This window comes from Pteropus medius, unplaced genomic scaffold (genome assembly GCF_902729225.1).
Source record: "Pteropus medius unplaced genomic scaffold, Ma_sr-lr_union100, whole genome shotgun sequence".
Taxonomy (NCBI): Eukaryota; Metazoa; Chordata; class Mammalia; order Chiroptera; family Pteropodidae; genus Pteropus; species Pteropus medius.
In genome coordinates, this window is record NW_024353787.1 from 249,023 (window position 1) to 272,817 (window position 23,795).

The 23,795-nt window shown below is 39.3% G+C and overlaps 1 protein-coding gene and 1 pseudogene across 1 annotated transcript in view; both read right to left on the reverse strand.

Moving 5' to 3' along the window:
- Positions 1 to 23,795, reverse strand: part of MACF1 (microtubule actin crosslinking factor 1) — a 297,622-nt gene that overhangs the window by 217,614 nt on the left and 56,213 nt on the right.
- LOC120593330 (uncharacterized) lies at positions 5,245 to 5,360 on the reverse strand (annotated as a pseudogene).

A 23,795-nucleotide genomic window follows, 5' to 3' on the forward strand; every position in this document is an offset into this window, starting at 1 on the left:
TCTCGCTGTCTGGCTTAAGAGAGAGGCCCTAGACAGGAAACCAGCCAATTCCTCTCTGAAGAAAAGGATCTCTCCTACCTGGTCATTCATTTAAGAGCACACCAATCAACAAGTCCCACCAATTAGATTTTTAGGGGCTAACTCATAAATATGAAGATCAGCAAAAAACATCAGACATTTTAAGAGAGTCTCTAACATGAAAGACAGAGACTAAAATGAACAAACAGAAACTTGAAACAAATAGAGACAATATTGGATGGAGAGGAAATCATTGAAGGGACTGTAATTAATATCCTCAAAGTCCTAAAGGGCAATATTGCCACAAAACAAGAACGAGTAGTATAAAAAGATGGATGGATGTTCAGAGAATAAAAAAGTTACTCAGAAACAAAAAAATTGCAAAAATAAATAATTCTAAAGAAGTGCTGAAAAACAGAGCTAAGGATCTTTACCATAAACTAGAATGAGAAAGACAGAGAATTGTAGAGGGGGGCAGAAAAACCAGAAGATCCATCAAAGTCCAATATCCAACTAATAGAAAAACAAGAAAGAGAAAATGGAGAAAACAGAAGAGAGGAAATTATCAAAGAACTAATAAATAAAAAAAGAGTGTTTTCAAATAAAACAGACACACAGAGAACTCAACTCAGTAAATTAAAAAAGATCCTCACAATCCTCATCATAATTTTCAGAACACTAGGGATAACAATAAAATCCTAAAACATAGTAAAACTAAAACAAGTCACAAACGAATGTCAGGCACCAGGATGGCACTGGACTTCTCAACAGCAACACTGGAAACTCGGAAGAGGTAAGCCTTCAAAATTCTGATAGAATGTCATTAATCAAATGAAAAGTAGAATAAAGACATTTTAAGATAGGTAAAATCTCAAAAATATTTATCTCTCATGTATCTTTTCTCAGAAAGCTACTCTAAGATATATTCCAATGAAGAGACAGAGTAAACCAAGAAAAATAAAAGCCTGAGATCCAGGCAACATGAGACCAAAGATGGAATAGAGATGAAGGAATTTCCTAGTACGACGGTGAAGGGAAGTCCCAGGATGACAAATTTACTAAATCCTTCAGTTGGAGAACAGATATCTCCTAGGGGATATCTCCAAAGAAAGTGTTGAACCAAAAGATTATTTGATATGTTCCAACATATTTAGAGTTCTCTTAGAGTTTCATGGGAGTGTGGAGATAGGTACATAGAACAGTAAATAAATGAGAAAATAGGGCAATTAGTTCCAGGAAAAAGTTAAAAGGTAGTCAAGAAAGAAAATGTAATTGCAGAATACTATGTAGCTCAGGTTTAAACAATGTATTATAATCACAATAATCTAAGCACTGAATACCATGCAATGGAAAGATGAGGAAGAGGAATTACGTGTGTTAAGGGGGTAGGGATGAAAGAAAGAAAATCTAATCTTTTCTAGTAGGACATCAACAGATAATGTCTAAAACTGAAACATCAAGAATCACTTGACAAGAGTATATTTAAGAAATGCAGTGAAAAATACTAAAAGACACCGCTAAATGACTTGGAAGCAATTTTCAGAGGTGGGGAGGGATGGTACAGAAGATTATTTTTCTTATATACCTCAGTGATATTTGACCTTTTAAAATAAGAATAAATCTAATTTTGATAAAAATAATTTCATGGAAAGTTGGGCTGGATTATGGAAGATCTTGAATGACAAGATGAGTTTGGATTTTATCCTATAGGTGATAATGGGCCCTTAAAAAGTCCTTTTCCTCCCCCACCAAAAACAACAAAAAACCACCTCAAAGATATTCTGAATCCCAGCCCCCATATATCAATTCCCTTAACATTCTAGTTAATTGGCGCATCAAAATAGTTCTCCCTTACCACTGCTCAACCTCTTAATTAAAGGCCTTTCGCTCATAACCAAAGGAAGGGAGAAAGGAGGCAGAACATGTCTGGATCAAGACTGCTCCTGCACAGACTCATCTGACTCAGTGGAATCAGGTGCTGACTTCTGAAACAGCATTATCACAGATTACTCGCAGGGGGGCTCCCAAATCAAGTCCGCCCCAGGGACATTTTTCCCTGGGTTCTTTGGCATTTCAGGTTGAAAGTCTCTTCTAATAATTTGTTACTTCATGGAGACATAAAGGGAGAAGCACAACTAGCACGGAGAAGGAATACTGCTAACTAGGGCCCAGGAAGTCCAGCATCGTTCTTTAAGAAACGAGTTATCAGACTCAGTCCCTCCTGGTTCATGTCCTTCTTACCCTACTCCAAAGATCAATTTTAGTGCCACAGTGTATCTAATAATATTGTCCAAAAACAGAACTCAGGACCAGTCAGAAGGATGCAACAATTAAAGAGAATGCCAAGTAATACGTAAAGCTTTCCTCCTTCCCATTCCAATTTCGGGGGGATTTTTTGTTTGTTTGTTTTTACTTTTTCATCTTGCTTATGATGTATCTTAAAGAGTCAGTATCTTCTGCTTTTTGGTGGTGTCCTATGCTACTTAAAAGTCTGTATCTCCATGCCTGTTTCAGATGAATGATTTATAAAGCATAAAACCTGTAAGTGATAATGTTGTGCCATCTCTCCCCAGATATTCCTCGAGAGACCTAAATCCTGAGGCAGAATACTACCAATAAATATCCCCTTTTGTCTTTTTGTAAACTGCTGATTTAGCCTCCAACCTCACAATGACTCAGACTCTGGCAGTGCTAAGGCACAGAAGTGACCTGGAGCACTCTCTTACAACCTTAGTATAAATGCGAGACTGAATAGCTAACCAAATTTAGTGCTTTGCAATATGAAAAAAAATAACAAAACTTATTTATCCTTCCTCCTTCCTCCTGACTGTAAGTTTCTCCAATTCTGCGGTTCGTCCATAAATATCAGGGAGGGCCCCCAACTCAAAATAAAGAAAGAAAAGGGAGGAGGGGGAGGGGAGGGAAGGGAGAAGAAAAGGAGAGAGAGAGAGAAAGAAGAAAGAAGAAAGAAGAAGAAAAGAAAAGAAAAGAAAGAAAGAAAGAAGAAAGAAGAAGAAGAAGAAGAAAGAAAGAAAAAGAAAGAAAAGAAAGAAAGAAAGAAAAAGAAGAAAAAGAAAAAGAAAAAGAAAGAAGAAGAAAAAGAAAAGAAAAGAAGAAAGAAAGAAGAAGAAAAGAAAGAAAAGAAAGAAAGAAAAGAAAAGAAAGAAAAGAAAGAAAGAAAGAAAGAAAGAAAGAAAGAAAAGTGTGGTTAAAGCAAAGATACAGCTCTTATCAAAACTCTGGACAGAACCAGAGTACTTTTGGCAATAAAGTACCTCAGACGTGACCTCCTGATATCCACGCAAGTTCCTGTATCTAATAAATCGGGGTAAATGCCACACCTCAAGCCACCATGAGCATGTGAGGTTCAATTCCAAGACATAGACCCTACTAGCCATGGGGCTGATGCACAGAATGCAAGAACCCATACACAACACTGCATATAAAATCCATGCCTGGCACAGGATGCTCACTCAGATACAAACACGGTACACCCAAAACAGGCATAGACTTGACCAAATGCTCTGAAGGCACATGAACAGCACTGCCCACACCAGGGCTCATGAGAAAGGAACTAAAAAACAGGTGACGTTTCTTATGATCTATGCTAGTCAATCATTCTGACTGCCCAGGCAACTGCACTATTCGACACCTCCTTCCTGTGCCTCAATCAAGGTTCTTGTCTCCACTTGCTCCTCTGACATCATCCTGTCTTTATATTTTCTTTGAAATTCCTTGGATGAAAAATGAGTCATCTCTTCCTGCCAATACAGGCCTAAATCCCTTCCAGGTAAGTCATTCTTTTAAAGTCAATCCTCTGAGGGCAGGGCACCTCCTAGCGGCTACTCCAGCTACCATTTCCACACCTCCCAGGAAAGAATGCTTCAGACCAAGATCAACAGCCTGCAGGAAAAATGTAAGAAATGAAAGACGTGAGGTTCTTGGCTGAGCTGGGAATGGGACCTGGAACCCAAGACATAAATTATGCATTCCAGTGAGACGCACAGTGAGAGAGTAAGTAAGAACTGAAGTAGGACACAGAGTGTCACACTTAAAACTTAGAAAGGCTTCAACCTCAGAGTATTCACCTTGAAAGGTTTGGTTCCTGATATAAAGTGCCATTAATTATTCTGCAAGAACTGAGTGCAAACCTAATTTCTCACCTTAAAGTGCTGAGGCGACAGTAATCTGCCCAGTACTCAAGACAGTGATGCTCTAACTTCAAGATTCACAGTGGCAGGAATAAAAGGCTGAGTACAAACTGACAAAATACTATTTATACATACAAATCATCCTAAATATTTTTGATAACAGCTTTACTGAATTTAATTCACATACCATATAATTTATCCTTTTAAAGTATACAATTCAATAAATCTTAGTATACTCACAGAGTTGTGCAACCATCATCACTGTGTAACTTTAGAACATTTCGTTACCCTCACAAGAAACCCTATATCCATCCATTAGCACTCACCATTCTACCATTCTACTGGCAACCACCAGTCTACTTACTGTCTCCATGAATTTGCCTATTCTTTATAATGAATTTATACAATATATGGCTTTTTGTGTCTGACTTCTTTCACTTAGCATAATATTTTCAAGTCTGATCCATGTTAGCATTAGTACTTCATTTAGAATGAATATTTTATTCCTTTTTATTGCTGAGTAATATTCCATTGTATGAATATGCCACATTTTGTTTATCTATTTATCAGCTGATGGATTTTGGGTTGCTTCCACTTTTGAGCTATTATGAATAATGCTGCTATGAACATCTGTATACAAGTTTTGTGTGGCTATACGTTTTCATTTCTATTGATGTATACTTAGTGGAATTGATGGGTCATGTGGCAACTCTAACTTTTTGAGGAACCGCCAAATTGTTTTCCAAAGCAGCTGCACTATCTTACATTCCTGACAGCAGTGTATGAGGGTTCCAATTTCTCCACATCCTCCATGTGTCTTTTTGATTATAGTAGCCATTCTAGTAGGTATGAGATGGTTTTGATTTGTATTTTCCTAATGACTAATAATGTTTGAACATTTTTTTCATGTGATAATTAGCTATTTACATATCTTCTTTGGGGAAATGTCTATTCAAATTTTTTGCCTATTCTCTCATTTGTGGGGTATTTTTCACTTTTTTAATAGTATGCTTTGAAGCACAAAAGTTTTTAATTTTTAACTTTATTTCTAATTTTTATTTTTTATTATTATTTATGCCTACAGCACCTGGTCTTCCTAGGTGGTCTCCCATTAAAGTACTAACCAGGCCGGACCCTGCTTAGCTTCCAAGATCAGATATCGGGCTTGTTCAGGGTGGCATGGCCGTAGACCATAGACCATGGCTCCACTGGGGCGCAAACCCAGGACCTTCTGCATGTAAAGCAGGCGTGATAACCACTACACTATGGAACCACATCCAAAGTTTTTAATTTTGATTAAGTCCAGTTTGTCTATTTTTTTCTTTTTCTTTTGTCACTTGTGCTTTTGGTGTCATATTTAAGAAACCATTGTTTAATCCAAGGTTGCAAAGATCTCTAAATTTTATCTTAATAGTTTTATAGTTTTAGCTCTTACACATAGGTCTATGAGCCATTTCGAGTTAACTTTTGTATATGGTATGAGGTAGGGGCCCTATTTCATTCTTTTGCATATGGATATCCAACTATCCCAGTATAATTTGTTGAAAAGACAATTCTTTCCACACTGAATTGTCCTGGCACCTTTGTTAAAAGTGAATTGACCATAAATATACAGGGTTATTTTTGAACTCTTGATCTATTTCATTGATCGGTATGTCTATCTTATGCCATTATCACATATGGTTGATTACTGTAGCTTTGTAGTGAGTTTTCAAATTGGAAAGTGTGAGTCCTCCAATTATGTTTTCTTCTTCAAGATTATTTTGGCTATTATGGGTCCCTTGTGTTTCTATATGAATTTTAGGAGCAGCTTCTCAATTTCTACCAAAAAAAAAAGAAAGAAAGAAAAGCCAGTAGAAATTTAAGAAAGGTTGCATTGAATCTATAGATCAATTTAGGGAATATTGCCATCTTAACAATATTAAGTCTTCCAATTCATGAACACATAAAATAAAAAGCAATCTGAGCCACACTGTTTTCTGATATTTCGAGACAAAAATACTCAAATTTCCTTACGCCCTTTCAAATACTTAGCACACTGAAAACACGAGATTTGAGGATCCCTCCCCCCAAAAAATAATATGCTAAAAGCCACAAAGTATCTTTCAATTTCAAAGCAACAAATTATGCTTTGTTTCCAAAACAACCTAGCACTCAAAGACCTAAGACCTAGAGACTTAGTCAAGCATAGCTGGGGCTGAGAAGGGATGGCAGAGGCTTCGTGATGTGCCAGGCCCCACTGGCCTTGGCTTATTCCACTTTAGTAAAGAAAAAAGTATGGAATAACCATGATCCATTTCTCTACCACAAATGCCTCAAATATGACAAAATAAAGTGTTCAGAAATTATCTCATATCTTCTTTTATGCAAATTGGCCACAAATCATTCTTGAGGGAAATGAAATCTTTGCATCAGTACTAGGATAGGGAACCAGAAATTTTATATAAAATGGACTTGTTTGTAACAATCTGGTTAGAAGAGGAGAGGCAATCATATTAAGTCTTAATCCAGCATTTATATGACAAACACTTCATTTAAATTTATATATTGTGGCCGGGGTGGTAGTGGTGGAGATTATGGGGGTGCTAAAGGCCCTCTTAGCTCTCCTTTGGGTTGCTGCTACACCTACCAGACTAGAATAAAGACAAAGAACAGGATAATTTTATACATTAATATATAAACTATACAATTAACATTATGTAGTTAAGTAGGCAAAAAGCTAACCAAAGGCACTCACTTTAAAGCCTAGCATCAACTCTGACCTTTTCAATCACACAGCAAAGCTCTCACTTTCAAACATAATTAAATGCCTACTATATGTGCCAGGCAATGATCTTTACATACATAACTCTAATGCTCTCTAATTCCTACTCTTTCAGGTAGGAACTGACACTCCCATTTTACAGAAGAGAAAATTGAGATTTACAGAGACTAAGTACTTGTCCAAGATCACACAGCTAATAAGTAGCAGAGCTAGGACTTCAACTCAAGCATCTTCGATTCCTTATCTGGTGCTTTTCCCATTAGTCCAGTGGCTTTCCAAATATTCCAAATCTCTTGTCCATGCTTCATACCAAGACTTCAAGGAACAAAAGACACAGAAGGGCAGCCAAGTCCTACTCCAACTCTGTTCTGAGTGGAACTGGTTTTCCTAGACCAATTAAAGTGAGTGCCTTTGGTTAGCTTTTTGCCTACTTAACTACATAATGTTAATTGTATAGTTTATATATTAATGTATAAAATTATCCTGTTCTTTGTCTTTATTCTAGTCTGGTAGGTGTAGCAGCAACCCAAAGGAGAGCTAAGAGGGCCTTTAGCACCCCCATAATCTCCACCACTACCACCCCGGCCACAATATATAAATTTAAATGAAGTGTTTGTCATATAAATGCTGGATTAAGACTTAATATGATTGCCTCTCCTCTTCTAACCAGATTGTTACAAACAAGTCCATTTTACATAAAGAGGGTGATGGGGGAGAGGGACAGAGAGAGAAATATGATTAAAGACAAAGATGGACATCATTAAAGAAGTGTGTGTGGGAGTTCACCTTGCAGCTAAGAAGGAACCTGAATAAAAGCAAGCGGCCCTGGTCAACAAAGAGAAGATGACTTTTTTTCCTGATGATTTCCATTTCTCCCCTGCAAACAGAAGTTAAAATATCATTTAAGCACTGCTTAATCATTCTCCAGAAGTTCACTGTGGTTTAACTTATTATATTCTGACAGCATCCAGCATGATCCTAGAAAACCCTGGAAGGGAACTAAAGAGACCATCAAGAGATTGTCCCAAGTTGGGCTAAAGTTGACAAGAAAGCAGAAGAAAACTTTCAATAAGCATAAGGCTCTACTTTATCAAGCCGGAAGTTTTATATTAAGTTCACAGGCCACCTGTTCTTTCAGCTTCCCAATCTGACACCTAATTCATGCCATGGCCATGGCTCACTGAATAAGACGCCAGACCAGAATTTCACTCCTGAGGGCTAGGGCTTTAAGACTACTGGAATGTGCCTAGTAAAGCCTTGGGGGTGTCTGGGCAGCTGAAAGCCTCCACGAGGGAATTCAGTAAGGACAACTGCTTTCCCTCAACCCGAGGTTGTGAATTTAAAAATAAACTTCAGTGACCCTTATGCCTTAAGAATTATTTGGGAAAGAATGTTGTTGAATCCAGCAACTATTTGTCCCATTGGGGTGAACCAGAGAGAGGGAAAAAGAAAGAAATGCTTATACCTCTCTCAAGGAGTCTGATAGGACAAAAAGATGAGAGAAATCCCAAGTCGGCTTTCCCAAGAGCAAAAGCTCATAAACTACTATATGTAGTCTATTTCTAAATGACTTGTATTTTCTGATTTTAAGAAGGATGTTAGAGCACGTGCAGCATCTGTGAGGTACTGAGATTATGTTCAGTACGTAAAGTATTTTTAAAAGGAAAAACTACAGTGTATCTGTAAAGCAGTTCACTTGCAGGCCCTCTGTGCTCTGCCTGTCGTACTGGGGAAAAGAATTTGTACATAGAAGGCAGTGGGGAATAACGGTTTCCCTGACAGCCTAGATACTGTGGAAATCCCCTTCTCAGTGATCCCATTTCTCAACTTGATTAAAATAACTACCACCCAGATTCTTGGAAATTGCCATTTTCCTTATTCAATTGGGAGCTTTATCACCATGGCAGTGCAGCTTTTCTTTACAGCTAAAGAGCTACAGGATTTCAGCATTATTCTCACCCAAATGATTCTTAAGACTTGACGGTCACTGGGAACAGCCTAAGGGCACTTTAGAAGGCAGTGGCTCTCCCATTCACTATAGCTGCTGGTAGATACAGCAAAGTAAACAGTGCATAGAGCAGAACTGAGATGTTTCCACAAAATCACCTCGTGGAGCTGACTCTCTGAAAGGTTATATTACCAATGCCAATTAGAAACTGGGCACAGGGCCTGCAGTCCTACCTTTGTGCACACAAATCCCCCTACCACTACCACCTTCCCTCTCTCCGTTAGCAATAAAAATGTTATAAATGACATGTGGGGTGGCTCCCTCTCTGATGTTCCTTTTCGCACAGCAAAAGGATGACAGCCAGGGCCTAATGTAGCTATTTGTACTTTAACCACCAATCTGGAAAACTGTTACATAAGAAATTGTTAGGTAGTCCAACACCTGAGGCTCCACAAGTCAATCATGGTTATTGACGTTTTTGTTTTATTGGAGGGTTTTAGTGGTTCATTTTTCTGTGTTTTGTTTTCTCTGGGGCAAAGGAGAAATATATGGGCTGGAACTAACCCATTTCCCTTCCTTAGGATTGAGAGGGCAAGGACTACAGTTTTGACCTTTGTTACAATGTGATGTTTTAAAGCAACAAAAGCTGAAGGAGCTGACAATACTTAAGGGACAGGTTGGAGCAGGGTAGCAATGACCAGAACAACTGTATGCCCTTCCCTTCCCAGCCAGAAGCCAGAGGCTCCTACTGCCTCAATGTCTGAAAACACTTAATGCATAAACTTCTCCCAAGCCTGATGAATTGTGTGATTTACATGCAGCAAGGGCTATCCTTTGCAAATCATTTTTCTAATTTTTTTTTTTTTCTGATAGCCCCCACTGCTCAAAAGAAATAGTTGAGAGGGAGAGAGGAAGAGAGGGGAAGAGAGGAGAAGATAAGGGGAGAGAGGGGGAGAGAGTTTAATGCTTACCAGTAGATTGTAGACGGAAAAACACTGGGAAGAAAAGGGAGGAAAGAGTATAAAGAACCCCATTTCTTTCAGTGAGTCAATACAACTGGACCTTGAGACCCAGGAAAAACCCCACCTTGACCTATCTGAGGACCAAACTAGCATTCAGTGCCTTGTATTTGGGGATTGTTCCTAGGTCCCAATGAACGGTAACACTATCCCCTCCACATCTGTGACCAAATAGGACAAAAGAAATTATAGCCTCACTGAGGTATCTCTCCAAATACACATACTACCTTCTTTACTCAAGTTAAGACAGGGGTACTGCAAACCCCTTGAACACAGGGGCCAAGTATGTATTCCCCAGCACCTAGTCCTTTGTCTACAAAGAGTGAAATTCGATAAATGTTTGTTGACCTTAAAACTGCCCTTCTGTGTTCCAGCTGATTCCTACGCAAACCCTCACCCTCCCAGAACTACGGTCACCCATCTCCCTTGTCTCAAACCTCTAGGCCAGTGACAGTGATTCCCAGTCCTCCAAGTAGTATAACACAACTCTAAGTTTCCAGACTACCCCAAGAGATTTCAAACACATCTTTGAAATGGAGCTAATTTTAACCCTCTTGAAGTTCATATTGTCTAGCATTTTTAAGGAAAGGAAATGAAATCAAACTAAACAAAAGAAAAGTCACAATTCCCTGAAGGCTGGGAAAAAGGGAGAAAAAAAAACAGTTAAAAGTTCTTACAAAGGACTGCTCCTATTCAAGGCTTTGAGGGCAAGCAATGTGATTCAGAGGAAAGACTATATGTCAGGAACCTGGGTCATGGTTTCAGCTTGTCATTAACCATCTCTGTGACTTGGGGAAAGTGTCCTTTGACCTCTCTGGGTGGGCTCTGCTCCTCATCTATCACTTTAGAATACTATGAATTTGGGGTTGATCCAAGAACCAACTAAATATCCGGAGCTAAATCAGTGTTGGTTAATAGATATAACAAGAATTCATTTCTAACTGGCCCAGCACAAGCAGAAATTTTCTACTGGAAAATGACCTAAAGAGGGAAAGTCTTTCCTAATGAAGGAAAGAAAGGACCTTCTATACAAGGGATAAGAATCAAAAGTTAGTAGAGGACCTGAGAGGAAAGTAAAAGCTATGACTACAGAATTTAAATGAAGACGACTTTAGAGGTCTTCCCCTCCCACTCATTCTCTCTCCTTACCACTCTTTCAAGAATCCTGAACTCTGAAAATAATTAAGAAATGCAACACACCGACACACAAACAAGCATTCTAGACAAGAGAACTGCCGAGAGCTATAAAACTGGTTTAGAAGAAGAAAATAAGAATTTACAAAATGGAATAAGACAAAAAACAAAAAAGTATATATAGGAGAATCACAACACACTTACATTTAACCACACGAATTTGACCAGAGAAATAAATTAAACACATGCAGAGATTTTCTCACAACTCCACTAGATGAAGTTTTACACCAAGGTGAGGTTATGTCCTGGGGTGAACATGAGATGAGAGGACATGAATCCGAGACGTCAGCAAGTCTCAGTTCCCATGTGCCTCTCACACTGTAAGCACCTGAATTATGAATATGATTCTAGTACTTGAGATTACTTATTTTCATCTAAAATATCCCCTAATTACAGGCCAACTATACACAAACCATGTTTATATACTTGATTGATGGGTCACTTAAAATATTTTTCAAGGATAATTTTGATTATTTGGGATTTTCACTTTATGTGCTGACTTTAGAGCCTAACTTCCTGCAAGAGGTAAGATGAGACTTCACCTTGTGCGGAGGAGAAGGAGAAAGAAAACACAGATGTGGAAATCCTTCCTAAATGCTAAAGACAATATAGAAAAGGGCAAGAAAGAGACAACAAACTTAAATTTCTGGGTCGCTTCCTTAGCCCCTACAACTTGGGAAAGGAGGTGGTAGCTTATAAAAGAGCCCAGAGGCGTAGGGTAGATCATTCAGCAGATCTCTTACTCACGGCCAGGGAAATACAGTGGCCAAGCACTTGCTCAGACCTTCCACTAATGACACTCCTAGCCCTGGTTCTAGAGTCACTGTGACCAGCCCAGCCCCAAGGATACCCGCTTCTTCCCTAACTACTGTATATTTGGAGGACCAGGGCCCCCTCCTCTACAGCTTGGTTCACGCTCTCCTGGAATGCAAGAAACCTCACTACCCTCAGAGACTGAGAAAATGGATAACTTCCTGTAGTCATGACCACTCCCACTCCACAAATAGGAACTGCTTTGTCAAAGAGTAATAAGTTCCTCCTAATGAAATAGATTCCCTTGCTGACATTCAACTAAGGAGACACTGAGCCTCTATGATGTGTCACATAGAGAATAAACCTGTGCCTTTGCCTCCAACTAGTAAAAATATGCTGCCTAATGTGAACATTTAGACTAACAAGGCAAAGGCCTGACTCTGCTAGCCCTAGAAAGCCACATTTGGAATTAGTGATCAGGAAAATAAAGCTACACTCAACATTTGCCATAGATTATATTTACTGAAATAGTCGTTGATATTTCCTGAGCACTTACTTAAGTGCCAGGCATAGTTCTAAGTACTTTCTACATGTTATTAACTCATTCAATTCTCATTACAATGCAGTGAAAATGGTCCTATTCTAACCCTCACTTTCAAGCCGAGAAAATCTGGCCTAAAAAGAAAGGTTAAGTAACTTGCCCAAAGTCACACTAAATGGTAGAGCAGGGTTCAAGTTCAGATCAGCCCTACAGGTCCTTCGGGAACTACTGTTTTGGATTGATTTCATAAACACAGGAAGAAAGGCTAGTAAAAGCAGTCACCAAAAATTGGACAGATTTTACTGTTTTTTTTTTTCTTTCTTTCTTTCTCCCATCTCTGCATAAATGAGTGGTAAAGCATGATTAAGTCTCTCCAAGTTCTATTTTGCTATCTGTCCTTGCCCCAAATCCCTCAAACAACACCTTCAGCGGCTCTGAAGTCTTCCCACAGCAGCTTAAGAAAAAAAGAGACAGAAGAAGGCCTTAATCAAAAGCCCTTTTCTTCTGGCAAACAAAAGGCCTTGGTATTTCCACAGACAGACTAGTTTTTCTTAACCCTAACCAAAGATTCTTTGGCAGAGAAAGAAATATGAAAATGTTAGGCTTGGGGGAATGGCTTGTGCTTTAGGCTTTTGTGTCCCACTCAGTAAAGCCAGCCCACTGAAACACAAACCAGCGGCCCCTCAGTAACTCTAGGCCAATTCAGTCAGCTCCAGGATCTAGGGAGAAAGAGAGTAGAGTCCCCATTCCTGATGGTCTAACCTCTTTCTCCCCACCCCTTCCCCTGAGAGTTAAATCGTTATAAAAGTACACTAGAAATAAAATACATTTGAAGATACAGACACATAACAGATCAAATTCAGATAGTGAAAAAAAAGCAATGAGGTAGGGGAAGAGGACAGAAGGCCTCGCTTCCGTGCTTCTCATCCCAAATAAACAATTCAGAGTTTAAGCACTTTCCTAAGTAAACTGTTAGGACCTGGCAATTGTTTCAAGGGCTTAGTCCACTCAACACTGGGTTTCAGAGGCATAGTGTGGCACTGAACGGCCTTAAGTGGTCGACATTTTCCCAACAGGGTAGAGAGAAATTAAGTCTATTTTATATAATAGACCAGTAAGGGGGAAAAAGGAAGGGAGATAGTCTGCCAGAAGACAAGCAGGCCTAATCCCAGATACAACTAGATCAAACTCAGAATCTGTGACGCTCCATTCTTTGCATGAGCATAATAGCATTACTATAGCAAAGTGCCAGAAGCATTTACACCTAGTCAACAGCACCCTCCCCTTGCTGTCTTGCCCAGGATATTATGAACAAAAACCAGTATGAAGACATCTCCTAGCAGCCAGGTCTCTATTACAGTGGGGAACAAGAGTAGCCAGGTATGAGGAGTCTCAGTTGGTTTAGAAATCCCCTGCAGTGAGCAGCCCAAATTAATGTGTGATTACTATCTATAATGGTACCAATCCCCCAAGGTATTAAACCATGACGTAATAAGGCGCCATGTGGCTCAGATTCTGAATCATCTCTGACTACCCTGGAAGTAGGTCCTACTTGCTCTCAGGCAGTATCAAAGGTCAAGAGAGTAAAAGGCACTGCTCAGCCAGGCTCAACCGATGGCGAGTTTCCAATGTCTGGCATATAGTAGGTTCTCATATATATGTTGAATGAATAATGTATAAAACATTTAATCTTCAACTGCTATAATCAGTTCCTTCCTACACCCAAGGAGGTAGGAGTGTCAGAGAAGAATTCTAGACGGTAGAAAGAAAAACTTTTCTTTTCCCTGGCAATCAAGCTCTTCTGTGCAAAGCATAATGCTCCCTTCTATATAAAATTCATTACTCAACTGTTCTCTCACAGAGAGGGATAACAGGCCACACTATCCTGATCACGTACAATGGTTCTTCTGCAGCTGGTATGCAACATACAGAGTCCTCTGAAAGATGGCAGAGTATAGTCAGAGAGATGTCCACTGTAGCAGTTTTTGTAACAGCAACAAGTTGGAAACAACCCCAACAGGCAACAATAAGAGAACGGCTAAGTAAAGCCATTATCAAAATTACAACTTAATAACTTATGACTATAAGGAAACACTAAAAAACTTATTTGTATATGTTACTATGTGAAAGATGCCAGACACAAAGGCCACATGTTATATTATTCCAATTATATGAAATTCCACGATGCAAAGCAAATTAGAAAACAGATTGGTGGTTGCCAGGGCCTGGAGGAGGAGGGTGCTGAGGACGGTGCTGGGGGCGCGGGTGGTGGGGAGGTGGATGGGGAATGACTACTTAATGTACAGGATTTCCATTTGGAATCATGAAAAAATTCTGAAACTAGATAGCCGTGACAACTGCACAACCCTGAAAATGTACTTAATGTCAAGGAATTGTATTTTTTTATATGGTAACAATAATAAATTTTATGTTATATGTATTTTACCACAATAAAAAATGGATTGGAAAAAATATATATACGGACCAGAATTACAATTATGTACAAGTAAACATGGACCAGAAAGGAACACAGACAAATCCCAATATCTGTTAAATTAAAATGGGACTTAATTGATGCTGGACAATAAAAATCAGGAAAGAAAAATAAAAATGCCAGAAGCACACAGCCAACCCTAAAGCCATAATCACAAGCCTACAAATAAGTGCCTACCAAGTGGAGGACAAGTTACATAGCTCACAGAGGCGCCAGAACAGCAGGTGTGTGTGCTATGGGGTAAGGAAGAGAGGTCTCAGGCCCTCTGCAGCCCAGTACTCTCTAATCCCCCTTAAAAACACTCCCTAGGGCAGAGGAACCATCTGTTTCAACAAAGCCTAGAGCCCTATAAGCATATTAACTCTTTCAGTGCTGACCTCCTACAGATGGGCTTCACCCCATATTAAGTGCTTTTAATTTTTAAAATGCCTCTAAATGTTAGAACATAAGCTCTCCAATGGAAGAGATTTGACCTGTTCTCTTACATATCCTTAATGCCTAGAATAAATTGATATTAGTGGGTACTCGATGAATGATTTTCTGACTGAATCCATTAAATGTCTTTTCCCTACAATAACTGTTTCATCTATGCCTTATTTTCTAAAATCTCCCTCTTGTCATTTGTCCTCAGAGTCCAACCTGGTTTCCTCAAATTCATTTGACCAATCAATATCTGTCAGCTTACAGTACAGTATAACTAATCTCACTGTGTGATTTATTGCTGGATCCCAGTGCCTAGCACAGTAAGCATGGCAGGTGCTCATACATATTTGTCGAATGAAAGAATGATTCACTTTAGTCACCACACCTTCTAAGTGCTCAGTAATAAGCACTTAAACTTGATTAGATATGAGCTAGGTCCTGTGAGAGTTGCAGAAATATAACGCCCATGAAACAGTCTCCTCAAAAAGCTTATAATTTTAATAGGAAGACAAAACTAGAATGTGGAAAGTGATATGTCAACATGAACAATGATAATCAAAGTCTTCCTGGAGAAGAAAGACCTGAAGTGGAAAAATGGAGAGATTTCAGTTAAGTGTAAAGACCAGGGCATTCCAGATAAAGAGAACTGCACAAGAAAAGGCCAGAGGAGAGAATGAATGAAGTACTTCAAAGCACAATGGAGAGATGGACTTGTTTGGAGCTAAAGGTGTTCTAGGAAATTATGTGAGACAAGCCTACATAACTGGAGCATGTCACAGCATGAAAGGTCTTACTTACTTTGGGTAATAGAAAATACTACAAAGTAGCTGGTAGTGTTAACTGGAAGGGAGAAACAGGACACAGCGAACAAAATATGAGGTAATTGCAGTAATTCAGGCATGAGGTGATGAGTGACTAGAGTCATGGCAAAGGGAATGGGAAGGAAAGGGCAAACTTAAGAGAAATTCTAAAGAAACAAAAGAACTTGATGACAGATTAAAAATGAGGGTTGATGAAGAAAGAAGAGTCAAAAATATCTCCAGGGTTTCTGATCTCGGACACTGGAAGAATGTGAGCACAACTGTCAAAAATGGGGAATAAAGGAAGAGAGCCAAGTCTCAGCTTGGTTTTGAAAATACTGAGTTCGTGGTGATATCCAAGTATAGATGTCCTGTAGGCAGCTGGAAAAAAAGAGACTAAAAATCAAGAAATTTTTATGCCCACAATGAAATATTATTCAGCCTTAAAAAAGGAAATCCTGTCACATGCTACAACATGGATGAACTTGGAGGACATTATGCTAAGTGGAATAAGCCAGTCACGGAAGGGCAAATACTGCATGATTCCACTTATGTGAGGTATTTAAAGCAGTTAAACTCATAAAAGCATAAACTCGAATGGTGGTCGCCATGACGGGAGAGAGGGAAAAATGGGATGTTGTTGTTGAGTATAGAGTTTCAGTCATGCAAGATGAAAAAGTTCTAGAGATCTGCTGACAACCAACATGCAAAGAGCTAACAAAACTGTACCATACATGTAAAAAATTATTAAGAGGGTAGATTTCATGCTATGTTTTTTGCTACAATTTTTAAAAACACCTAAAAAACTGAGAGATTTTAAGCAGTAGAAGACAGATGCGGGATTGCGCGATTTAAAAGAAAAACTGAAGCCAGAAGAACTGGCTAAAGAAAGAAAGGAAGGTCAGGAGTAGCATAATAATAATGCCAGTTATGTTTGTACCATGTGTTTATGTGCCAGCACTGTGTTAGAATCTTTCCCTACGCCATTCCATTAATCCTAATAATTTTATGTGAGAGATATTATTACCCCCATTTTACAGATGAGAAAACTGAAGCTCAAAGAAAGTGAGCCACTTACCCCAAGTACCATAGACACTTGGATTTTAACCCAATCCAGCCCGGATCCAAAGCTCGTGTTCTTCCAACCTCACCACACTGCTTCACTCCTCAGGAAACTACCAGAGTAAGAGTCAGAAGGAAGAAAAGACCCAGCAAAGGCAGACAAACAGCAATCATGATGGGTAAAGGAAAACTAAGAAATTCTCTCACTGAAGCTAAAGTAAGAGAATATTTTAAATAGGCAGGGAAATAATCAACAGTGTCAAATGCCAGCATTCCCACACAAAATGAGGTCGACATTCCAAATCCACCTGTAAAGGGTCACATAAAAAAGCCCTGGGCCAGTATTGAAGTCCAGAGAATTTCAAAGAAACACAAGCCCTAATCAGAGCTAAATGGGCTTCTTTTCACCCTCTTATCACTGACAGACACGTGAGGCTGCCCATCACCCCACTACTCCATAGGCATCATGCTGAAGAGGATCATCTGACCAGTCCCAGGAAATACCAATCCAAACACAAAGCATTGCACAACACTAGGCTGGGTTCAACTTGAGCTGTGGGAGAGATGGGATCTCCACCCCAGCTATATAGTTCAACGTACATTTTGTTTCTAAAACCAAACTTCTTTTTGAAAGATTTCATATGCTTGCTCTCTTTACCTCTTCTGTCATCCTAGACAAACTAAAATCAGATACATACTGGTTTACCTGCAGCCCCACTTCCCTATTAAGCGATCTCTTATACTTCTGCCAGTTATACTTCTTCCTCACACCAAAAAAAAAAAAAAAATACACACACACACGTATATAGTTTATGTCATTCCTCTGCCTTAAAAATATCTAGTGTCCTGAAATGCCTACCATTATTCCTTAGCCCTTTATAACAAAGACTCAACTTTCCATTCCAGCTTCATCTCTCTCCCTAAACAACTACCCATTCTCCCCAGCTTCCTACTTTATAATACTTCTCATGCTTCCCCACAGGAAACAGAGACTTTCATGAGTCTATTCCTTTGCACAACCTGCTGTCTTCCCAGAACACCTTTTCTCCCTTAACTGGCAAACTCCTACCAACTTCAAAATTCAGCTCCAACATTAATTCCACTGTAAAGTCTTCCAAATCATCCACCATGCTGCCCCTAGTAATCACTCCATCTTGTTCTACAGCACTTTGTTCATATTTCTATTATGGCACTTGCCATAAATATATGTTACAAATATATATGTTTCCTCACTAGACTGTATATAGGACTGACAATCCTTCAGGGACAGGGGCTGTCATTAATCTTTGTATCTCCACTGCCTTGCTTAGGGTCTGGCATACAGAAGGTTCCCAATGAAAGAAAGGAAGGAGAAGGATACAGCAACTTCCAGCGAAAGATACAAGAAGCATGGAACATTACCAGGGAGTGAAGTAGTTAGTTGATAACGAACTGTAAAAAGTGATCTTTCAAATCAAAGGACTTCAAGATACATCAAACCAGAAGAGGTTCTTGCTACTCCACAATGAACAAAAGATGCTGTTTAGCAAGTGGTGTGCATTCAGAAGGAGCATCTCCAGTTGCTGTAATGAATAACACATACAATTAGGATTACTAGCCTGGAGTTTCTCCAGAACAGACAAAAGAAACTGAGGCAGAATATTGCAGATAAGAGCCTTAACCCCTTAATACTAAAGCCTACTTCAAAAAAAAAAAAAAAAAACTCAAGACCAAGGATGGGAAAAAAGTGATCATTTATTTATACTTTCTTAGGCATAAAAGCTCCCTCTTTGAGGAAAGATAGTGTAACACTCATCTCCAATTAACAAAAACCACAGAACTATCCCTACACATTTGAGAGTCCAGAGTGCTAAGCATTACACCATGGAACCCCATATTCCTCACACATTTCAAACCAGCAGCAAGAAAGGACAACCTCAGTGTGAACTTGTGCTGATGCCCCTCTTCGGCCTCTTCAGTGACAGGAGTAAGCCTAAAAAATATACAATTAACAAGAGGATAAACTTAAACAGTACAAAACTGTTAAGCATCCAGACAAGTACAGGATTTACTCAGAGTCTACAGGTGCCTAGTGCTGAAAAAGGTGTTGGCAGGTCTCACCCCAGAAGCACTCAGACTCCCAGATTCCTTGTAGTGAAGTGAATTGCCCCATTGTGATAGGTTTGCTTAAGGGCTCTGGGAATAGGAGGAGCTGACAGTTCTCACTGTAAAGGATGCAATCCTGTTGGTGACTCAAGCCACTTTCCACTATCCTGGCTGCTGCAAAGGCATTCTTATTGACCCTCCTGCACACAAAGTCCCACACATGTGCCTCCTTCTCTCAGGCCTCAAGCTAATCTCCAAATGCCCACAGTCAGTCTAACATCAGTTAGAAAATCTCACACTGTCTGCTCCAGGATGTCAATTCCAAGTCAGTCTAAGTAACAGAAGCTGATTTGTACTTGACTACAGTATATTGATTTAAACACACAGCACCAATTCCACTTCTTCCAGAGGCAGACACCTACCCACAGCAAGACGACATAGTAGAATTTGTCAATCTATTATATCAGGTTAAGCTGGCCCAATTTACTAGCTAGGGGCTAACGCATTAACAGCAGGAAAAGAAAAAGAGAATCTCAACGTCATACTAATCTGGGATTTCAATATGGTATTTCTAAACAGCACTGATTAGGTCATTCTTGGTACCGCAGTTTCCTGATCAACAATGACGAATCTCTCCCAGTACAAGAGGAAAAGGTACTATGGTTGGGAGGATCAATGAAGCCATTTAAATGTCTGGAGCTTCTGGGAGAAAAGCTTCAGAGTAAAACAGTGCAGTGATGTGATGATGACATGTGGGAGCTGCTGACTAAGTAAAAGAGACACTTGGCACCTATCCCATGATGAAATTAACTGGATAATAAAACATCTGAAACTAGCTGGCCATTAGGCCTGAAGATAGGGCTGTCCCTAGATATCAAGGGGCCAAGAGCTAACAGAGAGGTATTCATAGTGTTACAGGTAACTTTTAAAAGTGAAATAAAGTTCAAAACCAACACCTAGAGCTTTGAATATATGTATTAAGACCAGTAATTCCATTTATAGAAATCTATCCCAGAGATGCACAGGAAAAATTACTTATAAGGATGTTCACTATCATGTTATGGTAGTGAAAAATTAGAAATGCACATGCCCACAACTGGGGAATGTTAAAGAAATGATCCTTCCACTTGAGGATTGGCTGTTAAAAAATGATGTTATAGACAACTACTTTTAAAGGCACAAAAAAATGCTTACAAAATAACAAAGAACAAGAGAAAGAACTGTATTACAACAATAATAAATATATAAAAACAGCATTTTATATAGATATGGATAGAAAAAGACTAAATGGAAATACAAGAAAATATTAACATAGTAATCTGTAGCATGTAGGTAGGTTTTGGTGGTGTTTTGTTTTTTGTTTTTCCATGCTTTCTATAAGGACAAAATAGTGCATCTACTTAATGGCAGGGGCAAAAAAAATAAAATCTGTTTTTTTCCCCTAGCATTCTCCTTTAGCCACATTGAAGAGAGAAAAGAACATTCCCACCCCCCAAAAAAGGACTTTCCTCTCAGGTGTGAAGGCTTGTCCTGCTTGCCCAGACATGGGAATAGGGGCCAGGCTTCTAGGTTGGATGACTAAGTGGATGTCCAAAGTAAAGCTAATAAGATAAAGATGATGTGACAAACATATCAGAACTAATGGAACCAAACTGAGTGCATGCCTTCTCATTAGTTACCTTGTTCAATTAACAATGTTGCCGCTGCCCAAAATATACCTGGAACCTCTCATGAGGAACTGCTTACAGACTAGTACCATCTTTCGGATGTTTTCAAGAGCAGTACATTTCCATTCTTTGAGAATGAATTTAATGTTTCAAAACAGCCAGTCTTGGAAAATATCATTTTCTGACCAAAAATTAGGTATGGCTATAAAATGACTACAGAGTTTTTTATGGGAGTCATAATCTGGCACTGAAGAGAAAAACCACAAAAAGAGGTTTTATAGATTTATACAGCACAGGCAGCATTGTCAGAGTATTTTTTTAACCTCTTGTGTTGACTACTGAAGGACATTGAGATATATGAGTTTAGTTCAATTCCTCAAATGTTTCTTAATATGTACCAGGCAGTATGCTAGATGAGGAAGATAAAAGAATAAATGAGACACAGTTCCCACCCTTAGCAACAGTATATAACTAACGTCTCCTGGGCTCTTGCGCCCTACCAGGTGTTCAATTTACCATTTCATTTAATCCTCACAACATCTGGAGGTAAATTCTACTATCATCCCCATTTTACAAATGAGAAAACTAAGGCTTACAGAAGTTACAGAAAACTTGGCCCAAAGAGTAAAGACTAGCAGGAAAATTAAATGTTTAATAAAACAACTTTAACAGTGTGATATGCTCTAAAGTATGTTTAAAGTGCCGTGACAACACAGATGAATAAAAAAGAAATAATTCTACCTAGGAACACAACAACAACAGCAACAACAAAAACTATGGGGGAAAGTGACATTGAGCGAGGCACTAAAGGATGAATACAAGTTTGGTACAAGGAGAAAAGGGTAACAGTCTAGGCAGAGGGAGCAGGACAGTCTATGCGAAGGAAGAGAATGATGAAAGCGCATAGGAATTTTGGGGCATTTTTTTTTTTTAATCATTATTCACAGACCTATCACAAGTTTTTCTTAGCAAAGGCTAGAGAACCACTTTCTCATCACTACCACCTCCTTGCTGCCTCCCAAATTAATCCCCAATTACCAGTCACAGCACAGGACTGGGCTCTGCCAAAGAGCAGAACTTGGGCCAACAGTTTGACCAGTCATACCTACAGGAGAGGTCTACCTGGGCAGAAATTATTCAATGGCGATGGTTTTTGTCAGCCTTGAAAAATAAAAGTTAAAGCCTCCCAGAAGCAGCAGAAGCAGCAGAAGAAGAAGCAGCAGCAGCAGCAGCAGCAGCAGCAGCAGCAGCAGCAGCAGCAGCAGCAGCAGCAGCAGCAGCAACGGAATATATTGCACAGCAACCCTGGCATCAAAGCACCAAAGAGTCCCTGGAAACTGGGGACTAGAACTTTAAAAGACTTCTCCCACTGGGCTCCCTTCAACAATTACCCACTAGATGATGGAGGAATGGCTGCAAGCTGAACCATGTCAAGAAAAGCAAAGTCAGTAACTAAATGAAGAGGGGAGCCAACTACCTCTTTCTGTCAGCCTCTCTGGAACACACAGAGATACAGGTAAAATGAAAAGCAGCAGCTATTCACCATAATCAGGGGACACAGTGGGTGAAACTCAACCCACAAGAGAATTTGACAAAGGCAATGGTTTGTATGTAATTGCATGGCAGCCCAGGGTTCTCTACAATGTTATTTGTCTAAGACCTATACTAACATTCTAGAAATGATAACAAGGACTAAACCAAAACAGCCACATGCCCTCTTCCCAGGAACTCTCCCACCTGGAAAAGATTCAGGAGAGAAAGAAATTAATCAGATGTTTTCTTTGGGTGAACAAGACAAACTGCTGTATATTATCTGTATATTATATACCTTATGACATAAAGACTATTGTACAATGTATATAAGTGAGTGAAGGATTAGAAAACAAGACACAGCTCAAAGCACCAAACTGCTACTCTCCCTCAGAGAGGAAGGTGCCCAAGTGTGTTTTATACAAATACATGGTCAAACATGGATATTTTCTCCCAGCTCACATGGTCCCCAGCATCACACAGCAGCACAATATAGCTATTTTGGCTGCTATACTCCCAGGCACTATTATGTCCTTAGCAGAACAGATGAACCCTGCTCCATGCCAGCCAAGTTGGGTATACCACTGTAAACTGTCTATGTTATGGGAGTATTATAAGAGCTACATTGAATACATGTAAAGTGCTTAGGACAGTGCCTAGTCCATAACTAACATTTGCTGAACACTATTGTTATTATTAATATCACTAATGCTGTTGTCTTCCAGTCTAAACCATCATAACTATCCTATGGTGAGATCGAGTAAGATCTGAAGCCAAACATGTGAATGGGTGACAAGGGCTACAACTTCCCAGTCAGACGGTGACCTGATCCAGCTTATCCTGGACCACAGCAGGCACTGTGATTCAAATAAGTCTCCAGGACGGACAGAAGAAAGAAGAGGTAGAACATTTAGTGAATTCTGACTACATATCAGACACTAAATTAAATGTATATATCCTCTTGTTTAATGCCTATAGCAGTAAGTGTTTCAGAGTTCATCTTAGAGGTACAGAACCAAAATAACATGGCAGAGAGCACATGTCTGGAGTGGAGTGGGAGCTGTACTGCTGTGGTCTTTTCTCTGATTTTGGCTCCATACAGAACATTCCCCATGATGGCACATCTGGTCTGTTATTCATTCCTATAAATGTTATTCATTTATTCCTAGTAAATACAGGGCAAAGGAAGGAGGGAAAAAAATAACTGTATAGGTGGGCTGAGAAAATAAATAATTGCCAAGCTAGTTTCAATATAACCTCCTCTGAAAGCAGAAATAACCCTTTGTAGGGTGCAATTTCAAACCTCTACATCCCTGAGAAGATCAAATCAAGAGCTATTTGTTCCA